Source organism: Mercenaria mercenaria, chromosome 11 (assembly GCF_021730395.1).
Source record: "Mercenaria mercenaria strain notata chromosome 11, MADL_Memer_1, whole genome shotgun sequence".
Taxonomy (NCBI): Eukaryota; Metazoa; Mollusca; class Bivalvia; order Venerida; family Veneridae; genus Mercenaria; species Mercenaria mercenaria.
In genome coordinates, this window is record NC_069371.1 from 1,951,059 (window position 1) to 1,975,249 (window position 24,191).

At 36.5% G+C, this 24,191-nt stretch overlaps 1 long non-coding RNA gene across 1 annotated transcript in view; it reads left to right on the top strand.

The window, feature by feature from the left end:
• LOC123532465 (uncharacterized) overlaps positions 1-20,487 on the top strand; it is a 56,954-nt gene extending 36,467 nt beyond the window's left edge. Inside the window, exons 4-7 of the long non-coding RNA XR_008366235.1 lie at positions 958-1,060; positions 7,500-7,617; positions 15,317-15,549; positions 20,374-20,487. This is a non-coding gene — a long non-coding RNA (uncharacterized LOC123532465). The remainder of the gene's footprint in view (positions 1-957; positions 1,061-7,499; positions 7,618-15,316; positions 15,550-20,373) is intronic.
• The last annotated feature ends 3,704 nt before the right edge of the window (positions 20,488-24,191 follow it).

Consider the following 24,191-nt stretch of genomic DNA (forward strand, 5'->3'; position numbering starts at 1 on the left):
GTGGACACTTTTTCCTAAAATAAATGTATTTAATGGAAAATTTTAAAAATATTTTTAGAATCTGCAAACCTGATTTCGAAGTAATTTCACACAATTGGTCCTTGTGTGACCCTCTATAAAATTATTCTGATTGATCATAAACATTGCTGTTAGTGAGGGTGGTCACTCTTCCCTGTATTTATATTTTGGAAACTTGAACAATCTTATTGTTAGAAATTGCTGGCCAAATTTTAAAACTACTTTATTCAAATGTTTCTTGGGTGACCCTGCATGAAAAGTATATATATATATATATATATATATATAAATGTATAAGTTAATGTCTTCATTTCTCAACTTCTTTATCACCCCCACACCCCACTCCCAACACACACACATTACCCAACTGTATTTATTTCCTAAAAACATATTACAATGTTATGGTTAGAAAACACTGGTGAGCCTATGAACTCAGCTCAATTTGAATTTGAACTCTGGGCGGGGCATATGTTCTCCATGACAATTTGATAAAAGACACTGTTTCTTAAATCATTTGTCTTTCACCTCTGATTCATGTGTGGAAGTTGGCAGTTACTTGCAGAGAACAGGTTTGTACTGGTACAGAGAACAGGAACACTGGTTAGATTTACTGCCCAATGTCACATAACTGAAATACAGGAAAATGGTGTTAAACCCCAAAACTAACAAACAGTGAGAATACTGGCTCTATTTAAAAATGATTCACAGACATTTTGTTTGCATAACCATACCTAAACTGTTCAAGCAAGCTGTGTAACTCAGGTGAGCGATCTAGGGCCATCATGGCCCTTTTGTTTTACATTTTCTATATGTTGAAGTGTGAGAATCTTAAACCAATTAATCACTCTTCAAGTTTTAATAGTATATGTTTGTTTTTGTTTAAGACACAGTAAATCATTAAACATGTGGTTGTAAGTGAAATCACAATTTTCTTTTCAGTAAAAGTAAAGGGTGGTGATATTCTGGACTTTTCCTCAAAGAGAGAGCCTGAACAAAATGTATGATTCAAGTAATCCTGACCTCACACAAGACTCAGGAAATGGTAACAAGATATAATTTCCATAGTAATTTTGTGAGAAATTTTTTTTAGCAGAATGCCTGAACCATACTTTGAGACAGTACATTTAGGGAGTTTGATGTCATACAGACTACAAATACACAGATCTAGGTGACTGTAAAATCATAGATATTCGAGGGAGGGTTGATTTACATGGATGATGTAGTTGTATCAAATCCGCAAAATTCAATCCGAATGAACAAATGAAACTTCCTTTTATTTTACACAAGTTATTGTACCCGCAGTTATTGTTAGGGTTAACAATGAAAATTCATGTCTTGAAATCAGATTATGTCACACTAAACATTATTAAGCTTTTGGTGTTGGAGACTTTGGAGGCATTTAGTAGGAAATGTGCATATTGCTGGATGATCTTACACAGAGCTATTGCCCTTTGATTATTCAGCATTAGTATTCTATAGCACCATTTCTTGTTCGGATTATACTTCAGCAACCAGCTGCTGGAACTCAGCAAAACTTCATAGGAAGCTTCACAACCAAGGGGAAATGCACATGTCTTGTATATGGGTTTTCTCAACAACTACTCACTCATGTCCAATGATTATTCACAGAATTATTGCCCTTTTATTATTCAACATTAGTAAACAATAGTAAAAAGATAGACTCGTTACAGATTTCCACATTGTGCCCAGTTGATGAATTCCCCTTCTGTGCTTTTAGTATTCAATAATTTTACATTGGGTAGAGTCCATCGTTTTACCAATATTTTGTTCTCATCTGTTAAAGATAAAGTGTCAGTTAGTTGGCAGGCCTACTGTGTCACCTTTTGTCAGTTTTGTTATTGACAGATTTATCTCGGTTAAAAATAGTTGTCCATTAACATTAACTAGTATCATTTATATTATGGTTTTAATATTATTTCTTCAAAATAATATTGAATTTGTATAAAATTAAATTTTATTTAAGAAATATGTCAATTTTATCTGTTTTGGAACATACCATACGTTAGTCGTAGTTTTAGCCATTTTCAGTGTAAGCCTTTTTCAGTGCAGAGTGTAGTTTCTTTTTACTGGAAAAGCAAAAAAAGTTGAACAACATAAGTTTTTTAGCTGACCTAAGCACAAAGTGCTCAAGGATTGTCCTGTGTCTGCTGTTCATTACTACGTGGCATGCTTTGTGCAGCATTGATTGCCAACAATTTTTAGCTCGACTTTACAAAGTATATAAAGAGCTATCCTACTCACCCGGCAACCTTCCGCATCCCCACATTTCCTACTTAACTTTCATAAAACTGTCAGAATGTATGTTGCTATGAAATTTAGGTAAAATGTAACACAGGGTTACCAGAGGTAAAAGCCTAAGTCACTAGATCAGATCTTAGAAACACATTGTTAACACTCTCGAGGTCACATTTTCTGTCTGATGTTCATATTAAATCTTTGTCAGAATAGTCTAGGACAGTTTCAATATAGGATTACAATGTCTAAAACCAGCACACTAGGTCAAATAATTGAGATTCCTAGTTGTACCCCCCGACAACAAAGTTGTAAGGGGGGGTATACTGGTTTCAGGTTGTCTGTCTGTCTGTCTGTCCGTCTGTCTGTCCGTCTGGTCGTCTGTCCGTCTGTCCGTAGACGCAATCTTGTGCGCACCATCTCTCCTTATCCCCTTGACAGAATTTAATGAAACTTCACACAAGTGATCAGTACCAACAGTAGTTGTGCATGGGGCATGTTAGGTTCTTTAAGAAAAAAAAATTTGCAGAGTTATGGGACTTTGTTTTTTTTGTTACTATACTATATACATAGACACAATCTTGTGCGCACCATCTCTCCTCATCCCCTTGACACAATTTAATGAAACTTCACACAAGTGATCAGTACCAACAGTAGTTGTGCATGGGCATGTTAGGTTCTTTTAGAAAAAAATTTGCAGAGTTATGGGACTTTGTTTTTTTGTTACTATACTATATACATAGACACAATCTTGTGCGCACCATCTCTCCTCATCCCCTTGACACAATTTAATGAAACTTCACACAACTGATCAGTAACAACAGTAGTTGTGCATGGGGCATGTTAGGTTCTTTCAGAAAAAAATTTTGCAGAGTTATGGGACTTTGTTAACCAGGTTTTCAACAAAAACCTGAGTTATTAGATTGGGGTAGATGTCGGTCGGGCGGGCGGGCGGCGGCGGCGGCGTCAAACTGTTGTTTCCGGTCAATAACTTTTGTTTCGGTAAAGATATTTGAATAAAACTTGGTATGTATGTAGCTTATATCAAGACAAAGGCTGGGATTGATTTTGGGGTTTCTGGGGTCAAGGTCAATGTCACTGTTACTTAAAATAGAAAAGGGTTTCCGGTCAATAACTTTTGTTTCGGTAAAGATATTTGAATAAAACTTGGTATGTATGTAGCTTATATCAAGACAAAGGCTGGGATTGATTTTGGGGTTTCTGGGGTCAAGGTCAAGGTGTCACTGTTACTTAAAATAGAAAAGGGTTTCCGGTCAATAACTTTTGTTTCGGTAAAGATATTTGAATAAACTTGGTTTGTATGTAGCTTATATTCAAGACAAAGGCTGGGATTGATTTTGGGGTTTCTGGGGTCAAGGTCAAGGTCACTGTTACTTAAAATAGAAAAAGGGTTTCCTGTCAATAACTTTGTTTCGGTTAAAGATATTTGAATAAAACTTGGTATGTATGTAGCTTATATCAGACAAAAGGCTGGGATTTGATTTTGGGGTTTTGGGATCAAGGTCAAGGTCACTGTTACTTAAAATAGAAAAAGGGTTTCCGGTCAATAACTTAACTTAGGATGAGCTATCATGATGAAACTTTGTGTATAGAAAAACTTATATAAAGTTGTAGCTTGGGATTGATTTTGGGGTTTCTGGGATCAAGGTCAAGGTCATTGTTACTAAAAATAGGGTTAGGGTTAGGGTCAGCATATATTCTACATGCATGGAGGGATTTTGATGAAAGTTGGCACAATTGTTCACCATCATGAGACGGAGTGTTCATGCGCAAGAACCAGGTCCCTAGGTCTAAGGTCAAGGTCACAGAGGTCAAAGGTTACAAGAATGAAAACTTTGTCCAGAGCATATCTTCTTCATGCATAGAGGGATTTTGATGTAACTTGGCACAATTATACACCATCATGAGACGAAGTGTCTTGCGCAGTTCCCTTCTTTAGAATTACTTCCCTTTGTTGTTACTATAAATAGCTTATATTGTAACTTTTTCATTACTAGACGTAGGGAAAAATCGAGACCACTTTTCTGTAGTACAACATGCATGTTACATCCAATTTTGAGGTGTATTTTGACAATCTCTACCTGGTAAGGATTTCTGTGTGGACTTCAATTTTTTTTTTTGTATATTTTTTTTTTTTTTTTTTTTAAGATTAACTTCCCTTAGTTGTTACTATAAATAACTTATATTGTAACTTTTTTATAATTGACCGTAGGGAAAAAACCAAAGACCACTTTTCTGTGGTACAACATAGTTGTTACTTTCTAATTTTAGGTGTATTTTAGGTATCTCTACCTGGTATGGAGTTTTTTTGTGGACTTAGAAAAACAAAAGAATTACAATGATTACTAAACAACCACAAAATTAAAATTACATCTGCAAATACAGGTGCTAGAGTAAAGAAATTTGCTGTGACGGGCGTATATTGTGACATTCTGGCACTCTTGTTTATTCTTATGAAAAGTGTTGAAAACCTGGTTTCGTGGCATTGCCGCGTTTCTTGTTTTTTTGTTACTATACTATATACATAGACACAATCTTGTGCGCACCATCTCTCCTCATCCCCTTGACACAATTTAATGAAACTTCACACAACTGATCAGTAACAACAGTAGTTGTGCATGGGGCATGTTAGGTTCTTTCAGCGACAAAAATTGCAGAGTTATGGGACTTTGTTTCTTGTTAACATACTATGTACATACAGCCTGCATATGCAATCTTGTGCGTGCCTAATCTACCAAACTCTTGCACACAATTTAATGAAACTTCACACAAGTGATCAGTACCAACCCTAGTTGTGCATGGTGCATGTTACATTCTTTTAGATAAATATTCTACATAGTTATGGGACTTTGTTTTTTGTTACTATACTGTATACATACAGTCCACATAATTATGCAGTCTTGTGTGTGTCAAATTCAATGTACTGTGTCAGTGCATGCGGGGAGTACATTCATCACCTTTAGTGATAGCTCTAGTTAACAGAGTCAATTCAATATAGAGGTTGATCTTCATTTAACTTTGCCAGAATGTTCATCTCTGTGAAATCAAGGTCAGAAACTTTTTATTTATAGATGACACCTTTTCTTCTTGACCTTTATTAACTTTGTCAGAATGTTTGTCTCTATGAAATCAAGGTCTAAGTTTTGAAACTGGATTATCTGTTTTAAAAAACTTGGCCACTATATGAAATCATAGAATGACCTTGTTAACACACTGCAGGCCACTTCTTCTACCTGATCTTCATGAGACTTGGTCCGAATATTAACCAGTTTGAAATCTAGGAGAATTTTGTAACTGGGTCAATTGGACAAAAAACTCTTGTCAGTAGGCCAGTCATTGAGAAACTTGGTTAATGATCTATCTGATTTACATAAAACATGGACAGAATGTTTGTCTCTATGAAATCTTAAACTAAATTAGATACTATGTTTCCAGGGGTTAAAAATTATATCAGGTGAGTGATACAGGGGTCTTCAGGGCCTTTTTAGCTCATCTGTCACAAAGTGACAAGGTGAGCTTTTGTGACCTCTTGATGTCCGTCATGCGTCGTCCATCGTGCGTCAACAATTTCTAAAAAAATCTTCTTCTTGAAAAGCACTGGGCAGAATTACACCAAACTTCACAGGAATGATCCTTGGGTGGCCCCCTTTTAAAATTGTTCAAAGAATTGAATTCCATGCAGAACTCTGGTTGCCATGGCAAGCGAAAGGAAAAACTTTAAAAATCTTCTTTTCAAAAACCAGAAGCCCTAGTGCTTAGATAATTGGTGTGAAGCATTGCCTAGTGGACCTCTACCAAATTTGTTCAAATCATGACCCTGGGATCAAAATTGACCCTGCCCCAGGGGTCACTTGATTTTACAGAGGAAAATCTTAAAAAATCTTCTTCTCAAAAACCAGAAGCCCTAGAGCTTAGGTATTTGACATGTAGCATTGCCTAGTGGACCTCTACTAAAGTTGTTCAAATCATAACCCCGGGGTCAAAATTGACCCAGCTCCAGGGGTCACTTGATTTTACATAGTAAAATCTTCAAAAATTTTCTAAAAATAAACCTGAAGGCCTAGAGCTTAGATATTTGGTATGTAGCATTTCCTATTAGACCTCTACAAAATTTAATCAAATTATGACCCCAGGGGTCAAAACTGACCCGCGCCCCAGGGGTCACTTGATTTTACATAGAAAAATCTTAAAAACTCTTCTTCTCAAAAACCAGAAGGCCTAGAGATTAGATATATGACATGTAGCATTGCTTAGTGGACCTCTACAAAAGTTGTTCAAATCATGACCCCGGGGATAAAAATTGACCCCACCCTAGGGGTCACTTGATTTTACAGAGGAAAATTTTCAAAATTTTCTAAAAGTAAACCAGGAGGCCTAGAGCTTAGATATTTCACATGTAGTATTGCCTAGTGGACCTCTACAACATTTGTTCAAATCATGACCCCACCCCAGGGGTCACTTGATTTTACATATGAAAATCTTCAATTTTTAAAAAAAAAAATAAACCAGAAGGCCTAGATCTTAGATATTTGACATGTAGCATTGCCTAGTAGACTTCTACAAAATTTATTCAAATCATGACCCCCTGGTTCAAATTGATCCCCGCCCCATGGGGTTACTTGATTGTACATAGAAAAATCTTCAAAATTTTCTTAAAATAAACCAGAAGGCCTGGAGCTTAGATATTTGACATGTAGCATTGACTAGTGGACCTCTACAAAATTTGTTCAAATCTTGACCCCCCAGGGTCAAATTGACCCAGCCCCAGGGGTTACTTGATTGTATATAGGGAAATCTTCATAAATTTGCTTAAAATAAACCAGAAGGCCTAGATCTTAGATGTTTGATATGTAACATTGCCTAGTAGACTTCTAAAACTTTGTTCAAATCATGACCCCCGGGGTAAAATTGGCCTCGCCCTAGAGGTTACTTGATTAAAAATTTCTAAAAAAATCATCAGTTTGACATTTGAAACATGTAGCTCATATTACCCAGGTGAGCGATCCAGGGTCATCATGACCCTCTTGTTAAATTTATTCAGTGACATTCAAATGATTGTGCCCTTTGAGGTAAAATGATTAATATAGCTGGAAATAGAAGTGGAAACAACGATGTTGAAAAGACTGCCTTGGCTTAATTTTCTTAGTTGAACTGATGGAAAGGTTATACAGCATAATTATTCTTATACTCAGTTTTTGTTTCTATAGCAACAAGGAGAGGCCACATGCAAACACAAGGAGTTTCTAGAATCTGAAGAAGTTCCTGAATCAATTCCAGTTGACATGAAACATCAGAGTATTGCTCAGATAATATGCTGGATGCAGAGTAAGTTACAACTTCTTATTATAGATATGTCTCCTCCATTGGGTAGGGGAGAGACATATTGTTTTTGCCTTTGCCATCTCTCGTCCATCGGCAATGAGCTTGTCTGGCTTTCACAGGTCAAAGTGCTGGCTGGATTTTGATGAAACTTCACAGGAGTGATCAGTACCAAGCCTAGTTGTGAATATGGCTAGCACATTCTGCTTTGCTGCACAAAATGGCCGCAAGAGCTAGAAGTAGAAAAATCTTGTCCGACTTTCACAGGTCAAACTGCTAGCTGGATTTCAACCAAACATCACAGGAGTGATTAGTGCCAAGCCTAGTTGTGCATATTTTGAATAGAATGACTTTCATTTTTAGCTCGACTATACGAAGTATAAGGAGAGCTATCCTACTCGCGTCGGCGTCTTTCCGCGTCCCCACCTTGGTTAAAGTTTTTTTTTACACTTTCTCTTTTTTCAACTTATCTCTGTAATTACTTGATGGATTTGATTCAAACTTGAAATACTTATTCCTTATCATCATCCATATCATCTTTCTCTGGCACCATTTTTTCATGAATTATTCCCTCTTTTTACTTAGATTTTCAGGTTAAAGTTTTGGTGCACTTTCACTCTACCTCTGTTATTACTGAATGGATTTGATTCAAACTTAAAATAGTTGTTCAACATCATCACCCACATCATATGACACAAGGTGCATAACTCTGGCACAATTTTTCATGAATTATTCCCCTTTTTACTTAGAATTTCAGGTTAAAGTTTTATGCACTTTCACTCTATCTCTGTTATTACTGAATGGATCTGATTCAAACTTAAACAATTGTTCAGCATCATTACCCTTATCATATGACACAAGGTGCATAACTCTGGGGCCAATTTTTCATGAATTATTTCCCCTTTTTACTTAGAATTTTAGGTTAAAGTTTTGATGCACTTTCACTCTGTCTCTGTTATTACTGAATGGATTTTATTCAAACTTAAAATAGTTGTTCAACATCATCACCCACACCATATGACACAAGGTGCATAACTCTGGCACCAATTTTTCATTAATTATTTCCCCTTTTGACTTAGAATTTTAGGTTAAAGTTTTGATGCACTTTCACTCTGTCTCTGTTATTACTGGATGGATTTGATTCAAACTTATAATAGTTGTTCAACATCATCACCCACACCATATAACACAAGGTGCATAACTCTGGCACCAATATTTAATTAATTATGCCCCTTTTTGCTTAGGATATACTTATATAGCTTTTTGATACATTTTATCTTTACCTCTCTTATTACTTTCTTCTTCTTCTTCTCGATAACCAGGTTTAGTTATTAGATTGGGGTAGATGTTGGTCGGGCGGGCGGGCGGCGACGGCAGCGTCAAACTGGTGTTTCCAGTCAATAACTTTTGTTTCGGTAAAGGTATTTGAATAAAACTTGGTATGTATGTAGCTTATATCAAGACAAAGGCTGGGATTGAATTTGGGGTTTCTGGGATCAAGGTCAAGGTCACTGTTACTTAAAATAGAAAAAGGGTTTCCGGTCAATAACTTTTGTTTCGGTAAAGTTATTTGAATAAAACTTGGTATGTATGTAGCTTATATCAAGACAAAGGCTGGGATTGATTTTGGGGTTTCTGGGGTCAAGGTCAAGGTCACTGTTACTTAAAATAGAAAAAGGGTTTCCGGTCAATAACTTAACTTAGGAATGAGCTATCATGATGAAACTTGGTATATAGAAAACTTATATAAAGTTGTAGCTTGGGATTGATTTTGGGGTTTCTGGGATCAAGGTCAAGATCATTGTTACTAAAAATAGGGTTAGGGTTAGGTTAGGGTTAGGGTCAGCATATCTTCTACATGCATGGAGGGATTTTGATGAATGTTGGCACAATTGTTCACCATCATGAGACGGAGTGTCATGCGCAAGAACCAGGTCCCTAGGTCTAAGGTCAAGGTCACACTTAGAGGCAAACTCCAACGCAGTGATCTCCCTTACCGCTTCGCTCATTGATCACTGCCAACACAATGTTTTTATCTAAAATTCAGCTAAGCGGACTTCTTTTAGCTATATAATTATTTAGTTATTTTTCCCCCAATGTTTTCGAAGTTTACACTTCTTTCAGCACAGGCGAATGTTCCATAATGAAAAAAAAAAGATTCTGAATGAAAATACGTCATTATTTACATGATAGCTAAGTATCCTGAAACGAAACTGAAAGTAAACAAACGAGTATGTCGACGTTAATCTTTGACGCCGTTCACTATATTATAATGCTGCCATTTGACCCAAGCCGAAACAGATGGAGGCTTTTGAATATTTTCCTGCTGGCCAAGATATGTTATTGTCAAAAGTTAAGTATATCATACTAATAAGTAAGTTAATTTTTAAAACGATCATCACGTGATGAACCATGGTCACGTGAATGTTGTGGTGGCAGTGATCAATGAGCGAAGCGGTAAGGGAGATCACTGCGTTGGAGTTTGACTTAGAGGTCAAAGGATACAAGAATGAAAACTTTGTCCGGAGCATATCTTCTTCATGCATAGAGGGATTTTGATGTAACTTGGCACAATTATACACCATCATGAGACGAAGTGTCTTGCGCAGTTCCCTTCTTTAGAATTACTTCCCTTTGTTGTTACTATAAATAGCTTATATTGTAACTTTTTCATTACTAGACGTAGGGAAAAATCGAGACCACTTTTCTGTAGTACAACATGCATGTTACATCCAATTTTGAGGTGTATTTTGACCAATCTCTACCTGGTAAGGATTTCTGTGTGGACTTACAATTTTTTTTTTTTTGTATTTTTTTTGTATTTTTTTTTTTTTTTTAAAGATTAACTTCCCTTAGTTGTTACTATAAATAACTTATATTGTAACTTTTTAGCTCACCTGAGCAATGCTCAGGTGAGTTTTTCTGATCACTCGATGTCCAGCGTCTGTCGTCTGTCAACATTTAGCTTGTGTATGCGATAGAGGCTGTATTTTTCAACTGATCTTCATGAAATTTGGTCAGAATGATTATCTTGATGAAATCTAGGCCTAGTTCGAAAATGGGTCATCTGGGGTCAAAAACTAGGTCACTAGGTCAAATCAAAGAAAAACCTTGTGTATGCGATAAAGGCTGTATTTTCAATTAATCTTCATGAATTTTGGTCAGAATGATTACCTTGATGAAATCTAGGCCGAGTTCGAAAATTGGTCATCTGGGGTCAAAAAGTAGGTCACTAGGTCAAATCAAAGAAAAACCTTGTGTATGCGATAGAGGCTGTATTTTTCAATTAATCTTCATGAATTTTTGTCAGAATGATTGCCTTGATGAAATCTAGACCGAGTTCGAAAACGGGTCATCTGGGGTCAAAAACTAGGTCACTAGGTCAAATCAAAGAAAAACCTTGTGTATGCGATAGAGGCTGTATTTTTCAGTTAATCTTCATGAATTTTGGTCAGAATGATTGCCTTGATGAAATGTAGATCTAATTCCAATATGGGTCATCTGGGGTCAAAAAGTAGGTCACTAGGTCAAATCAAAGAAAAACCTTGTGTATGCGATAGAGGCTGTATTTTTCAATTGATCTTCATGAAATTTGGTCAGAATGATTGCCTTGATGAAATCTATGTCAAGTTCGAATATGGGTCATCTGGGTCAAAAAGTAGGTCACTAGGTCAAATCAAAGAAAAACCTTGTGTATGCGATAGAGGCTAAATTTTTTCAACTGATCTTCATGAAATTTTGTCAGAATGGTTGCCTTGATGAAATCTAGATCAAGTTCGAATATGGATAGTCTGGGGTCAAAAACTCGGTCACTAGGTCAAATCAAAGAGAAACCTTGTGTATGCGATAGAGGCTGTATTTTTCAATTGATCATCATGAAATTTGGCCAGAATGATAGCCTTGATGAAATCTAGGTCAAGTTCGAATATGGGTCATCTGGGGTCAAAAACTAGGTCACTAGGTCAAATCAAAGAAAATACTTATTGATACTCAAGATTTTTGCTCCAATTTTAATGATAATTGGTCAGAATATTTTTTTCCATGAAATCACTAGGTCAAACATGTTTACACTGTTATGGTGTCTTATGGTGTGTTTTTAAGGTGAGCGACCTAGGGCCATCTTGGCCCTCTTGTTTATAATTGACCGTAGGGAAAAACCAAGACCACTTTTCTGTGGTACAACATAGTTGTTACTTTCTAATTTGAGGTGTATTTTAAGGTATCTCTACCTGGTAAGGAGTTTTTTTGTGGACTTAGAAAAACAAAAGAATTACAATGATTACTAAACAACCACAAAATTAAAATTACATCTGCAAATACAGGTGCTAGAGTAAAGAAATTTGCTTTGACGGGCGTATATTGTGACATTCTGGCACTCTTGTTTATTCTTATGAAAAGTGTTGAAAATCTGGTTTCGTGGCATTGCCGCGTTTCTTGTTCTTATTACTTTAAGTTGATACTTTTTGACATAGACTCGAGCTATTGTGCAATATCTTCATCCACAGTTGGAGTCATTAAACACTCCAGTGACAGCTCTAGTTTCCTCAGATGTGCCCAGTTTCACTATCCAGCATCGAAATAGTCGTGCGCGCTGTCTCCTGTGACAGCTCTTGTTGTTTTAACAACTTCATTTCTGAAAAGAAGTGACTGACCTTAAAAGACTGTTTTGACATGATATGTCCGCAATCTTTTGAGTATTGTATGCTTAAACATGTCAAAAAGACCATTCTGTCCAGATGCAGAAGCATCAACAGATAGAGCAAAAACAAAGTTCCTGGTTCAATCTTTCATGGAATTCTGATTTTCCTTGGATTAATTAAAGTGCTGTAAGTAATTACTCATGCATTCTTTACTCAACTGTTGGCTCCACTCATCAATTCAATATAGAAAACTTATGATTTTTTCATGAAAAAGGCTATTTAGCGCGTAAAAATGAGCGAATAAAAGTCTCCCTTATTTTTACCCAAATCTCCCTTAAAATAATAAAGTAATAATAACAAAGTCTTTATTTAACAAGGCAACACAGTTGGGTGTACCCAGTCTTCCCTGTGAGCCTCAAATGTACATATATACAGTAAACACAAATTAACAAATTAAAGTAAACAAAGTCATGAAGGGATTATAATGCAAAATAGCATATATAAGAGGATTACATGAAATTTACATAAGGAAGGTAATACAATAAACAACATGGTTTTATGTAAAGTTACACTGAAAGCAAAAGTAATGAAACAAACAATATACAATTATTTGTTAATTATTTATAGTTTTAAATAAGTACTCTGATATCAAAAAATATCATAGCTCTCATGTGGTTGATAGATGTTGTTGCCCACTAGAGAACCACCATTTTAAATAATTGTTTTTGAATGTGTTCAGGTTTGTTGATGTTCTTATATGATAAGGAAGTGAGTTCCATAATTTTGCACCAGAGTATGCCATTAAAAAAGCCCTGTTGAGGCAAATGTTCCCTATTGACCGTCTGAAAATATGGCATGTATGGTAATGTTAAAGTTTGCGTACCACCCCAAATATTTTCAGAGTCCATTGAGATATTGCATTGATATTTTGCATACTTGTTTAACATCATGACCCCAGTCTGTAAAAAGGAGAAGGCAACTCTATCAAGCATTTTGACTGAATTATGATCCATTTTTCGACTTAGAATATGCTTATTGTAATGTTAAAGTTTGCGTACCACCCCAAATATTTTCGAAGTCCATTGAGATATTGCTTTGATATTTTGCATACTTGTTTACTATCATGACCCCAGTCTGTAAAAAGGAGGAGGCAACTCTGTCAAGCATTTTGACTGAATTATGGTCCCTTTTCGACTTAGTATATGCTTATTGTATCCCGGTACAACCCGTTTTCAGACAGCTAACGGTATATCGCTACGGTTTCGCTACGTGGAAAATGTTCAACAATTATAAATGCTGGAGTTTTGTTCAACAATCATTTATCCTAAAAAATACGCAAGTAAACAAACCTCATCCCGCAGCATGTTTTAGATATCCTTTCCAACATGACTGACCCGCTTTTCCATTAACCGGAAGTTGTACAACCCGTTTTCGGACACCTGCTTCAAAATATACTGCGCTCCAAAGTTTACGTCACAAAAAGTCAGTTTAAACAAATTTCGAACATCAAATGTAACTGTTAGTAACAAGAAAACTACCCAAAACGTATTTACAAAGTATCTTCAGTGTTAGTTTATGGAGTTAGTTGGTGGGATCAGCACAAATGGGACACAGGAACGTGTCTCCTATTCTGATTACCCTCACTGTTACATACAAAATGATAAGTGTACCCATCCCTTACATATAATGTCTATATGACCCCCTAGTGGACACATAATTCTGAAAAGAAACAGAGAAAAAAAAACTTTTCTACTACTATTTAAAATTTTATTAACCAATTGATTAAGAAAACCTCGTAAGGTACACTGGTATATAAGTGGTAGCTTTTTGTGTGAAGTATACTTCTGCAAAATTTGATAGTGGGGGCGGAGCCTGTAAAATAACCTAATCTGTCAGACGACCAGAGCTTTCAACATGAAAACATTGGATTTATTTCTAAAAACACATAATTTGGATGTGAAATTTTGGGAATAGTGAAAAAAATTAAAAATGTAACAGTATGTAAGTTTTTATCATTTGCTTACCCTTTTAATTTCTATTTTTCTTCAAAACTACCAGCATGACATTTGTATGGTGTTTGTAAACAAAGCATGCATGTGGGAAACTGGAAGAGGCGTGTTTTCCAGGAAAACTAAAACATTACCGGGGCCGGCCGAATACGGGTTGTGTCCGAAAATAGGTTGTCCCGGGATAATGTTAAAGTTTGCGTACCACCCCAAAGTCCATTGAGAAATTAATTAAGATAAGATAAGATAATATTTATTTAACGTCGGTTACAGATAAAAGTTACAACATAAGCTTGAAGCTTGTATCTGACATAAACATATTATCCTTTAACATAAAAACAAACAAATTGTTAATAAAAACATCATTTAGACATATTAAAATTAAGATCTTCAGGTTAAAGCCTGAGTATTAAACCTAAACATTTAATTGAAAGACATATATTACATCATAGTGATAGAGTTAAGTAATAATAAATTACTTAAGAAATTCATTACTAAAAGATACTTATAAACAGTGAAAAATGACGACAATTTTACACAAAAGCAAGACCTGTGTAGTATCTGCTGGTCATAAAAGGAGTCTAGAACTACATCTATAAAAATAGTCAAGACTTGTGAAATAAAAATTTTCATAAACAGATTTAGGTTAAGTGATCAGCAGCTACCATTCAGGGTGAAAATAAGACATGATAGTATTGTTTAAACAAACAGAAATACATATATCTTTGCTGATATTGCTTTGATATTTTGCATACTTGTTTACCATCATGACCCCAGTCTGTAAATAGGAGGAGGGAACTCTATCAAGCATTTTGACTGAATTATGGCCCCTTTTTGACTTAGAATATACTTATTGTAATGTTAAAGTTTTTCTCATAGCTTATATTATACTATCAAGCACTGAGAATAGTCGAGCACACTGTCCACTGACAGTTCTTGTTTAACTTGGGCTTTTAACCTGGGGCTTTCACCTTTGTAGGAAAGTGTCTTAGCCTGCTCGACCTATGTATCAACATATATATAGCTTAAAAGGATTTTTGTCGTAATCTGTTTTCACAGGAGGAAGACAGGTAAATGAGAACATAGCTGTAATTCCTCTGATGATGTTTGATGTGCAGCAGCGTGGTCTCAAGATTGTCAACAAGATCAGACCCGTCACCAGCTGTATGGAGGTATACAAAGAGAGAAAATATATCAATGTATGGACAGCTCAAGAGAAACAGATATTTAAGGAGAAATACCCGCAACATCAGAAAATTTTCAATCTTACTGCTTCATTTCTTTAGAAAAAGGTAAATTTTGACTTTCATCAACATCATTTTATATGGGTTTCGTGATTGTACGTTTTAATATATCTGTTATGTTCAACAGTATATAGTTGTGTATTTCACTAACATAAGGAAAATTATTTTTATGCCCCCGAAGGGAGGCATATAGTTTTTGAACTGTCTGTCGGTCTGTCCGCAGTTTTCGTGTCCGGTCCATATCTTTGTCATCGATGGATGGATTTTCAAATAACTTGGCATGAATGTGTACCACAGTAAGACGACGTGCAGTGCGCAAGACCCAGGTCCATAGCTCAAAGGTCAAGGTCACACTTAGACATTAAAGGATAGTGCATTGATGGGCGTGTCCGGTCCATATCTTTGTCATCGATGGATGGATTTTCAAATAACTTGGCATGAATGTGTACCACAGTAAGACGACGTGCAGTGCGCAAGACCCAGGTCCGTAGCTCAAAGGTCAAGGTCACACTTAGACGTTAAAGGATAGTGCATTGATGGGCGTGTCCGGTCCATATCTTTGTCATCGATGGATTTTCAAATAACTTGGCATGAATGTGTACCACAGTAAGACGACGTGCAGTGCGCAAGACCCAGGTCCGTAGCTCAAAGGTCGTCACACTTAGACGTTAAAGGATAGTGCATTGATGGGCGTGTCCGGTCCATATCTTTGTCATCGATGGATGGATTTTCAAATAACTTGGCATGAATGTGTACCACAATAAGACGACGTGTCACACACAAGACCCAGGTCCGTAGCTCAAAGGTCAAGGTCACACTTAGACGTTAAAGATCATTTTTCATGATAGTGCATTGATGGGCATATCCGGTCCATATCTTTGTCATTCATGCATGGATTTTAAAATAACTATGCATGAATGTGTGACACAGTAAGACGATGTGTCGCGCGCAAGACCCAGCTCTGTAGGTCAAAGGTCCTAAACTCTAACATCGGCCATAACTATTCATTCAAAGTGCCATCGGGGGCATGTGTCATCCTATGGAGACAGCTCTTGTTAGTTTACAATCTGAAAATGTGACTACTGAAATAATTTTAGAATTTGTTGGTAAAATCTTCAGTATGTAAGCCTGTTGTAGGTGCATTTAGGTGACTAAAATTGGAACATCCAGTTGCACCTAAAGTCACTTTTATCTCTTCTAGGAAATACAACATAGTTTGATATTTGCAGAGAAATAAATTTACACCAAAGCAAATTCCTGTTACCTGATATAACCAGTTGGCACCTTGTTGGAGAGGTTTTGTTGAATAAAAAAGGAATCTGACAATCTAGCCAACTTCATAGAGAACTTTAGAACATGTTTAGGCATAGTAATAACATTGATTTTGTATAGTAAAACAAAGAAAACATGGTCATTTTTTGCTGTTGCGATATTAAACAATTATTGCCTTTTGGTGAGGTCGATGATGTGGATTTATCGACCTGATAAAAGCGATATTGACTGAGGGCACAGCCCGAGGTTGATATTGCTTTTACCAGGTCAATAAATCCAAATATCGACAGAACCTAAAAGGCAACAATTGTTTTATTATTCAATCCAGCCTACTTATAAGTATAAAAATTAAATACAAATAGCTGCAGCCTTTGTTCATTTTTCATTGTAAAATGTGTATAACATTGCATTATTTTGATGTAAAACGATGAAGATGTGACAGCTGGCGGTTGAGTGCGTGTTTTTGGCTCCGTCTTTGAGTCAGTACGACGTTTTATCTTTGATCATGACACTACATTTAGACCAGTGGAAAGGAATTAACAAGTGAATGAAGTATTGCCATGCAATACATAGTCCCCTACTGGAAGGCACGTAATTGTTTGTGGTGCAGTATAACATAATGAATTGATATAATGTCAAAGATGTATAAACAATATTCTATCACGACCAGCAAATAACCTACATACATGTAGAGCAAAATCTATCTCGGGTTATTCTGCAATAAACCACTCGCGTGCAATGACGTCATCCAATCCAGGTGCGTAGAAAGGTCGTAAAAAGTAGTTACCATTTTTTCTTACACTGTTGATACTAGTATGTCGTGTTAGAATCGAAATAATAAGTTCCCAAGTGTGATTTATTGTAGAATAACCCTAGTTTTTCGTTCTTATGCCAAACAATATATCACTCAGGCCTACGGCCTTCGTGATATATTCTTACGCATAAGAACTCAAAACGCGGGTTATTCTACGATAAACCACGTTTGGGAACTTATTATATTTCTTAAATGTACTATATATACAATGTGTTATGACAAAACACTTGGATTAAAAATTGCATACATAAAACCTACAGTTGTTTTCATATGGATTTATTTTGGCCAGTTATAAAAAAGTTATCATATAAGTTTAATCTATAGTAACAACAAGGGGAAATTAATAAAAAAAATAAAATCTATAAGAAAAAAAAAATATTACAAGTCCGCACAGAACTTTTTACCAGGAAGAGAGAGGTCAAAATACAAAATACATCTAAAAATTCAATGTAACACGCATGTTTTCCCTACGGCCAGTAATAAAAAGGTAACAGTATAATCTATTTATAGTAACAACAAAGGACGGTTATACTTAAAACAAGGGTGCCTCATGGCAATGAACATTTGTGCCAAGTTACATCAAACTCCATCCAAGCATGGAGAAGAAATGCTCTGGACAAAGTCATTCTTAAAATATAACCTTTGACCTCTAAGTATGACCTTGACCTTAGTCCTAGAGACCTGGTTCTTGCACATGACAATCCGTCTCATAGTGGTGAACATTTGTGCCAAGTTTCATCAAAATCCCTCCATGCATGAAGAAGAAATGCTCGCGACAGTCATTTTTAGCTTGACTATTTGAAGAATAAGTAGAGCTATCCTACTCAACACACGTCGGCGTCACACCCTGGTTAAGTTTTTCGTACCAGTCCACATTTTGACAGTCTTTTGAGATAAAGCTTTGAAATTTTCAGCACTTGTTTACCATCACCATGTCCAATTATAGGCAAGAGTACATAACTCGGTCAAGCATTTTGACTGAATTATGGCTCCTTTTGACTTAGAAATCTTGGTTAGGTTTTTTTGTACCAGTTCATATTTTGACAAAGTCTTTTGAGATAAAGCTTTGAAACTTTCAACACTTGTTTACCATCACCATGTCCAATTGTAGGCAAGAGTACATAACTCCATCAACCATTTTGGTTGAATTATGGCCCCTTTTTGACTTAGAAATCTTGGTTAAGTTTTTCGTACCAGTCTACATTTTGACAAAGTCTTTTGAGATAAAGCTTTGAATCTTTCAACACTTGTAAACCTTCCCCATGTTCAGTTATAGGCAAGAGGACATACCTCCATCAAGCATTTTGGCTGAATTATGGCCCTTTTTGAACTTGGAAGTTGCTTTTATGTTTTGTCACTTTAAACACATGTTTATTATCATGATATTTCCATCTGTAGGCAAGAGTACATAACTCTGACAACTGTTTTGACTGAATTGTGGCCCTATTTGGACTTTGAAATTTGTTCAGTTTTTAAATTTGTTCAGTTTTTCTTACAAGTCAGCGTTTTGTCAAAACTATTGGAACTGTGGCTTTGAAACTTATAACACTAGTTTATCAACATGATTTCCATCTGTAGGCAAGAGTACATAACTCTGAAAACTGTTTTGACTGAATTGTGGCCCTATTTGGACTTTGAAATTTGTTCAGTTTTTCTTACAAGTCAGCGTTTTGTCAAAACTATTGGAATTGTGGCTTTGAAACTTATAACACTAGTTTATCAACATGATTTCCATCTGTAGGCAAGAGTACATAACTCTGACAACTATTTTTGCTGAATTGTGGCCCTATTTGGACTTTGAAATTTGTTCAGTTTTTCTTACAAGTCAGCGTTTTGTCAAAACTATTGGAACTGTGGCTTTGAAACTTATAACACTAGTTTATTAACATGATTTCCATCTGTAGGCAAGAGTACATAACTCTGTCAACTGTTTTGACTGAATTATGGCCCTTTTTGGACTTTGAAATTAGTTAAATTTTTCATACAAGTCCATATTTTGCCTAACATATAACATTATTTTCATAACATATTTGCCATCATGGTCACACATTGCAATTTAGTGCAAGACTAATCGAAATCCACAAATACAGGAACAATTTTTTGTTTAATCCATTTTTTTCTCGTCTGAAAATCTATGGAAATATTTTGAGTCCATTTTTCAATCAATTCTTCGAATAGTCAAGCGCGCTGTCATCTGACAGCTCTTGTTATATCTAACCTTTGGTCTCTAAGTGTGACCTTGACCTTAGACCTAGGGCCCGTGTTTTGCGCATGACTTTGTCTCATCCAGGTAAATATTCATGCCAACTAATATTTAAATCCTGCCTTGCATGACAAAGTTATAGGCCGGACAGGAAAAAAATCATATTGACCTTTGGTCTCTTAGTGTGACCTTGACCTTAGACCTACGGCCCAGGTTTTGCACATGAGGTTGTCTCATCCAGGTTAATATTCATGCCAACTAATATTTAAATCCTGCCTTGCATGACAAAGTTATAGGCCGGACAGGAAAAAAATTCTGTTGACCTTTGATCTCAAAGTGTGACCTTGACCTTTAAGCCAGGGTTCTGGGTGTTGCGCATGACATGTTGTCTCATCATTGGGAACATTTGTGCCAAGTGATATTAAAATCCCTTAATGAATGACAGAGTTATGGACCAAACAAGAAATTGCAGATGGACGGACAGACATACAGAATGACAGAATGGCGGAAAAGCGCATTCCTCTAGTCCCTGAAACTGGTTTTCAGCCAGTAGGGGACAATTAATGATACTGTCTATTTCTAGATTATGCAGAGTACTGTTCAAGATCAAAGAAGAAAACTACAGAAAATATGTTGAAAATGTTGAAAATAAAAAGGGATGGTGAGAAAGAAGAGGCAGCAGCAGAAAGCACAGGTATTTATATCTTAAACTCTGTACAGATGATGATCCACTAAGTTTTGGGTATAGTAAACATTTTGGAATGTCCGCCAAACTTGCAGACAGCTTGGTCTGTTGATCTGGTTGAATTAAAATTAATGTTAATAACTGATTTCTGTTTACCATTTATGTGTGGACAGGTAGGAACTTGGCCAAAGTACATCAGTTATCAAATCATATCCCAATTACTTCATTGCTTCAAAATGGGTGGAAATGATAAATTGCAATCCACATTCCACTTTCACCTTTAAACTTACACTCTCCATAGGTTCCTTGGCATAGTTTAGATTTGCCCAACTTGTAAGAAGTGAGAAACAATAACCATTTTTTTAGAAACCCTGGAGCACTTTTTAGTCTCCTACTGGTTGAAAACTACTTTCGGGGACTATAGGAATGCGCTTTTCTGTCCGTCATTCTGTCATTCCGTCCGTCTTTCCGTCCATCCGCAATTTTGTGTCCGGTCAATAACTCTGTCATCCATGAAGGAATTTAGATATTACTGGCACAAATGTTCCCCATGATAAGACGACATGTCGAGCGCAAAACCCGGACCCCTAGCTTAAAGGTCAAGGTCACAATTGAAGGTCAAAGGTCAACAGGGCTTTTTTTCCTGTCCGGTCCATAACTCTCCTATCCATGAAGGGATTTTTAGCTCACCTGAGCCAAAGGCTCATGGTGAGCTATTGTGACCACTCAAAGTCCGGCGTCCGTCATGCGTCGTCCGTCCGTCAACATTTCTAAAAATCTTCTTGTCCAAAACCACAGGGCCTAGGGCTTTGATATCTGGTGTGTAGCATCATCTAGTGGTCCTCTAATAAAATTGTTCAAATTATCCTCCTAGGGTCAAATATGGCCCCGCCCCGGGGGTCACATGGTTTATATAGACTTATATAGGGAAAACTTTGAAAATCTTCTTGTACAAAACCACATGGCCTAGGGCTTTGATATTTGGTATGTAGCATCATCTAGTGGTCCTCTACCAAGGTTGTTCAAATTATCCCCCTAAGGTCAAATATGGCCCTGCCTCGGGGGTCACATGTTTTATATAGAGTTATATAGGGAAAACTTTGAAAATCTTCTTGTATAAAACCACATGGCCTAGGGCTTTGATATTTGGTATGTAGCATCATCTAGTGGTCCTCTACCAAGATTGTTCAAATTATCCCCCTAGGACCAAATATGGCCCTGCCCCGGGGGTCACATGGTTTATATAGAGTTATATAGGGAAAACTTTGAAAATCTTCTTGTACAAAACCACATGGCCTAGGGCTTTTATATTTGGTATGTAGCATCATCTAGTGATCTTCTACCAAAATTGTTCAAATTATCCCCCTAGGGTCAATTATTGCCCCGCTCCAGGGGTTGGAAGTTTTACATAGACTTATATAGGAAAAAAGTTTAAAAATCTTCTTGTCTGAAACCACAACTCTTAGACCTTTGATAATTGGTTTGTAGGATTGTCTTATGGTCCTCAACCAAAATTGTTCAAATTGTACCCCTGGTGTGAAAAGAGGCCCTGCCCTGGGAGTCCCAAGTTTTATATAGACTTATACAGTCGACATTGTATTAAGAGACCACCCAAGGGACTGCTAAGAAGTGGTCTCTTAATGGAATGGTCTCTTAATGAATTTCAGTCAGACGAAAAGGAAAGTTATTTTTAACTGTTAATGTAACTGTATTTATTATGAACATACATGTCTGCTTTCAAAATCTGTTTAAACATCGTGAACACTTTTCCAAGTCCACAAACCGTGAAATTTATGGCTAGATTGTTTGTCAGTTCCACTGATACAAAGGTTAATTGCATTCAGTCACGTGCAAAAGGTACACGCTAATTACACATATGAAGAAATGCCCGGTAGAATTTAGGTACCCGGTCGCTTAATAGATACTTTTGTCGAATATTTTACCTGTCGGGACTAAATTAATGTGGTCGCTAGTCGTTTAATAAAAAAAGTCGTTTAATGGAATGAATTTATATACTGAAAACGTTCGGGAGGGATTTTGTCTGGTCGTTTAATACAAAAATCGCTTAATAGAGGTGGTCGCAAGTACGATGTCGACTGTATAGGAAAAAGCTTTAAAAATCTTCTTGTCAGAAACCATACGACCTAGGCTTTTGATATTTGGTATGATGCATTGTCTAGTAGTCCTCTACCAAAATTATGCAAATTCTGCCCCTGGGTTGAAAAGAGGCCCTGCCCCCGGGGTCTCATTTTTTACATAGACTTATATTGGAAAAAAACTTTAAAACTCTTCTTGCCTGAAACTGCAAGGCCTAGGCTTTTGATATTAAGTATGTTGCCTTTCCTAGTGTTTCTCTACCACAATTGTTCGAAGTATGACTTAAGGGTGAAAAGCAATCTGACTAAAGTACTTGATCTTCTAAACGAAGATCTGAGAACGACCCATTCACATTCGTCTTCTGTATATTTTGGATTTCCAAGATTGCTATTTTTATTTTCGCAAATCTATTTTTGTTTGAACCAATCAGACAACTTGTTCGAATGTCAAAGAATAAGAAAAATTTCAATTAATCGAGGGCTCGAACCCGGGAACTCTCGCTCACAGAGCAAGTGCGCTACCGACTGAGCTAACCGGCTATCTGACATTTCTTTACATAAAAATTGTTAATATCAAATACCTTAGGCTTTTTAAAGCTTGCGGAATGTTGTAAGTTAACTTTTGATTGGATAGTGGAAGGGATGTCAGAACGAGGCCATCAATAGCTCGTTGTCAGATCCTATGCGTAGCGTAATAGGAGATGTACTTTAGTCAGATTGGGTGAAAAGAGGAAAAAATTAAAGATCTTCTTGTCTGAAAGTTCAAGGCCGAGGCATTTGATATTTGGTTTGTAACATTGCCTGGTGGATCTCTAACAAGTTTGTTCAAATTATGCCCCCCAGGGGTGAAAATAGGCCCTGCCCTGTGGGTCACTTGTTATAATTATGAGTTATATAGAAAAAATGACTTTAAAAATTATCAGGTCATATTTCCTAGACTGTTTAATTATAATTACCTGAAAACCCAAGCGATTAGGGATCACTTGACTGTGACCTTGACCTACTGACCTACTTTCTTGTTTTTCAAGATACAGCGTTGGAATTTGGATGAAATGTACAATTTTGCACACCAATCTTAAAACTGTCTTTCAGATACCATGAATGCAACCTACTGACCTACTTTCTAATATTTTAGCATCAGTTTGCCATTTGAAACATGTTATTCAGGTGAGCAATTCAGGGTCGTCATGACCCTCTTGTAATATTACAATATTACTTCTTGCCTGAAACTGCAAGGCCTAGGCTTTTGATATTAAGTATGTTGCCTTTCCTAGTGTTTCTCTACCAAACACATATTGTTCAAAGGCCTAGGCTTTTGACATTAAGTATGTAACTTTCAGACCCCTAGCTCAAAGGTCAAGGTCACACTTGCCAGTCAAATGTTAACATGGCATGAAAGGGTCTGTTCCATGTCCGGTCCATAACTCTGTCATTCTTGAAAGGATTTTAAAGGAGTTCATCACAATATTTTGTGCACAGCTCAATCGCGCAGCAAGCGATATCCACTGTAAAGTTCAGAATTCGCCGCCGAAAGTGCATAATTGTCGGATATGAGGGCACAGTAATGATGCAGCCGACTCCAAGTCAAATAAAATTCCAGAAAATCTTAAAGTAGATATA